The sequence below is a fragment of the Octodon degus genome, unplaced genomic scaffold (genome assembly GCF_000260255.1).
Source record: "Octodon degus isolate 3935 unplaced genomic scaffold, OctDeg1.0 scaffold00101, whole genome shotgun sequence".
NCBI classification, from domain to species: domain Eukaryota; kingdom Metazoa; phylum Chordata; class Mammalia; order Rodentia; family Octodontidae; genus Octodon; species Octodon degus.
This window is the reverse complement of record NW_004524677.1, coordinates 3528227-3532336: the sequence shown is the minus strand read 5'-3', so window position 1 is coordinate 3532336 and position 4110 is coordinate 3528227. Positions and strand designations below refer to the sequence as shown.

The following is a 4110-nucleotide window of genomic DNA, read 5'->3' as shown; positions in this document are numbered from 1 at the left end:
TTTGGTAGTACTGGGGCTTGAGCCCAGGTTTTCTTGTGTGCTAGCCATGTGCTCTACCACTGAGCTACTGTCTCCTAGCCCATGATTTTATTATTGAAATCCAGAGTTGACAAATTCTTCAAGGCAGCAAATTCGAAGTGAGGACTGGTGTGGAAGGAAAGTGGGGGAGGACTGACGGACATGGTTTTCTTCGGGGTGATCAAAGTGCTCAGAAACTAGATAGTGGTGGTGTTTACACAGTAGTGTGAATATATTAATATGACTCGTGGTGAATTTTATGTTGGTGTATTTCACCACAAGCAAACCATATGCCTATCATTCATTTTAATAAGTAAATAAAGCTTTTTGTGGGGGGGGGTAATGGGGTTTGAAGAGAACCATATGCCCAATCCTTCTTTATATTTTGTTTTTAATTTGAAACAGGCTCTAAATTACTGAATTGCCCTGATTAGGCTCAAACTTGTGATCCCACTGTCTCAGCCTTCCAGAATGCTGGAATCCCAGGTATGTGCCACCATACCCAGCTGAAATAAAATGTTAACTATGCTTCAATTTCAACAGTAGATTTAAATTATTTTTTCAGAACAGCAAGTTAGAACATTTTACTCCATATATGATACACAAGTGCCAACATGATATACAGTTCTCATCCCCTTTGGTTGGCTGTGAGGCTCTAAGGTAGTATATTGAGTATTGAGGTAACACAATCAGAACTTGGCTTTAGGAAAACCACCTGGGCTATTTGTTTATTCGTTTGTTAGTTTTTGAGATAGGGTCTCGCTGTGTAGTCCACACTGGACTTGAACTTACTATGTAGCCCAGATGGCTTCAGACTTGCTTCAGTCCTCCTCCCTTAGCCTTTGAAGTTCTGAGTGTGTGCAAAACACCCAGCAAAGCCATCTATCTATTTTTTGTTGGTGGTACAGGGCCTTACAGATGCCAGGCAAATACTCTACCACTGAGCTACAATCTTTTTTTCTTTTTTTTTAAATATGGAACGCTTCATGAATTTGCGTGTCATCCTTGCGCAGGGGCCATGCTAATCTTCTCTGTATCGTTCCAATTTTAGTATATGTGCTGCTGAAGTGAGCACTGAGCTACAATCTTGATCTTTTTAATTTTGAGACACTCACAAATTGCACAGAATGACTTCAAATTATGATCCTCCTGTCTCAGCCTCTTGACTAGTGGTGATTACAGGCCTATGCCACCATACTGAACAACTTAGTATTTCTTTAAGATGGGGTGTCTTTGTATTGCTCAGGCTGGTCTTGAATTTCTGGGCTCAAGCAGTCCTCTGGCCTGAACCTCCCAAGTAGCTGGGACTATAGGTGTCCAGCATTTGCTTCTGGGAAAACCATCTGACTGGCAGGCAGCAGGGTGGAGGTACAAGATGCCTTTGTCTTAGAGTTGTCTGAGCTCTTGAAGACTGAGAGTGGTTTTGGTGGGATGGAAAGAGACTTGCAGAGCGCACAGTTGGCCCTTTCATCTGCATTTATGACCACTGCTCCTGTACTATTTCCGTTGCAACCAGAGTCAGTGGACTGGAAGACACAGTGCGGCAGCTTTCTAGACACAGGCATATCTAGAGCTTCCCTAAGACGCCAGACCAGGAAATACCAGATAGCTTAGAATGGTTTTTAAACAAGCCATTTGCAATACAGTATTTGCTTTCTTAGCTTTGCCTAAAATAAATAACAGCTGTCATTTATTGGTCTTTTGTTAAGTGAATGATATATAAGGCATTTTCTGATTAGCTTGCATTTGCACAACCTTCGGGTGTATTTTTTCTGTCTAATGTAGGGATGAGTAAACTGAGGGTCAGATTAAGAATCTCACTCTGAAGAGTAAGGTTACTGGGACATCACACCTGACTCCAAATCTGGTGTGTTCACAGAAGAAATAAAAATAAAAAGTTAAGATTGAGAAATATGGTGTTTTTGCCACCTTAACTATGTGTCTAATCCAACTTAAGCTCATCATACTCTTCATTCAGATTATTCGTTTTTAGTTTTTGGTTTTGGATTTTTGACAGAGGGTCTCCCTATGAAGTCCAGGCTAGTCTTGAACTCACCATGTAGCCCCGGCTGTCCTTAAACTCAAGTAAATCCTCTTGCCTTAGCCTCCCAGGTGCTGGAATTGCAGGTGCACTACCACATCCAGCTGCTTTCTGGAAGTTTCAGTTTATTTGTTTTCATCAGCTCTTTGAAGATTCACCAAAAGCAAAGCAAAGCAAAAAAAAAACCAAACAAACAAAAAAAACCTTCTGTATATCTCCTCTAAAAATGTGGCATTTGTCACACTCAGTCTGAGAAGGGTACAACTGAAGAGCAAGTTGCAAGTCTGAGGTTAGGTGTGACTTCAACGAAATCAGATCTTTTTTGTGCTGAGTATCAGAGAAGAGGTGGGAACTGAAATAGGAAACCTGGAGTGGGCGGGCAGGCCCTTGGCTGGGAGTCACTCTTGCTCCTTGGGGAACTCTGGTCAGGGGCCCCTGGGAAGGAAAAGAAAAGATGCCCTCTTCGGGCCAGAGCCAAACAGGTCCAGACGCCCAAACTGGAGACAGCCTGTCTCAGGAGATTATCTAGGTTCGCGCTGCTCTTGCATTCATTTCCCTCTTGTTACCCCTGAGTCTTTGGGGAAGCTTATTTGAAGGCTTTGCCTGGCTTAACTGTGCCACGGGGAGACCAGAGAAGGCTCTGTCTGCCGGAATTAAAGGCTAACAGGCTGGGGGGTGGGGGTGTCCCTGATGCCAGCTCTGTGGTGGCACCATTGTGAGTCACTCCCTAGAGGAAGGGGAAATTCAGGCAGTCGAGAAGGGATTGAGGAGCCTAAAACCATCCAGGACTGTCCTGGTCGCCAGTCACCCCGGAGGGGCACAAGTGGACGGCCTTCCTCCTCTGCTTCCCTTGAACAGTGTTTCTCAAACTGCAAGTTGCATCCCTTAGGGGTCAGGAAGCCAACCGAGTATCAATCAGCACTTGTTTTAAATGAAACAGAATTAAACAGACTATGTACTTGGAGAGTTTGTTTGGCAAGCTTTTAGTTATTAGAAACATAACTGTATACGTGTGTACCTTGGATAATGTAAAATATGTTTCTTACTGTGTGTTAGGATCAGAAAGGCTTGACAACTACTTCTTCAAGTACATATTGAATGAGATTGGTGAACTCAAGCTATCAAGTTGTCAAGGGAGTCAGATTTTATTGCATTTTTCTTTCATTTTACATTTTGTATGCTCAGACTTTGCCTTTACTACACGTAAAAAATAACCCTGCGAAGTTGTTCTTTTTGTGTGCACACACATAGCAATTGTGCACTATTTGTTTGTTCATGGCATGGCGAACGTCTTTTGTTTCACCTGCCAGGCATGAAGACACACACCTGCTGGTGAGTTTAGGTGCCTGGCAAAGGTGCTCTTTGACCAGTCTCAACTTATTTGAGCTTTTTATTCCTTTCAAGAGTGGAAAGCCGGGTGTAGTAGTGCACCCCTGTAATCCTAGCACTCCCTGCTGAGGCTGGAGGATTGCCATGAGTTCAGGGCCAGCCTGGACGTGTAGTGAGACCTTATCTCAAAAAAAGAAAGAAAGAAGAAAAAAGAGTGGAAGTCAGCAGGGCTTGGTGGTGCCTGCCTGTAATTCTAGACCTGTGGGAGGCAGAAGCAGGAAGACTACAAGTTCAAGGCAAGCCTGGGCTCCTTGGCATTTTTTTTAATAATGAAATCCTGTCTCAAAAAATAAAAAGGGCTGGGGTTGTAGCTCTGTTCAAGGAAAATAAAAAAGGAGTAGAAGGCAGTGGTGTGTGCCTGTAGTCTCAGCTACTCCAGAGGCTGAAGCAAAAGGACCCCATTTCTGAGACCAGGCAGGGAGACTTAGTGAGATGCTATCTCAAAGTCTGTGTGGGGGTGTGACTCAGTGGTACAGCATGTGCATACTGAGCTCAGGGGTCTGGGCTTAACTCCCAGTAACTCTCACACATACACACACACACACACACACACACACACACACCCATGAAGGCTTTGACCTTTGCCTGTTGCACAGTTCACATAGGCACGCCCATGTGCAAGGCACGGTACCCTGCATGTGAAGGGTGGAATTCTTTAGACA

The 4110-nt window shown here is 44.0% G+C and overlaps 1 non-coding gene across 1 annotated transcript; it reads right to left on the bottom strand.

Annotated features, from left to right (window-relative positions):
- Positions 1 to 986: 986 nt before the first annotated feature.
- LOC111818787 lies at positions 987 to 1093 on the bottom strand. Its single transcript, XR_002822698.1, has one exon. It is a non-coding gene; the product is annotated as a U6 spliceosomal RNA (small nuclear RNA).
- Between the last annotated feature and the right edge of the window lie 3017 nt (positions 1094 to 4110).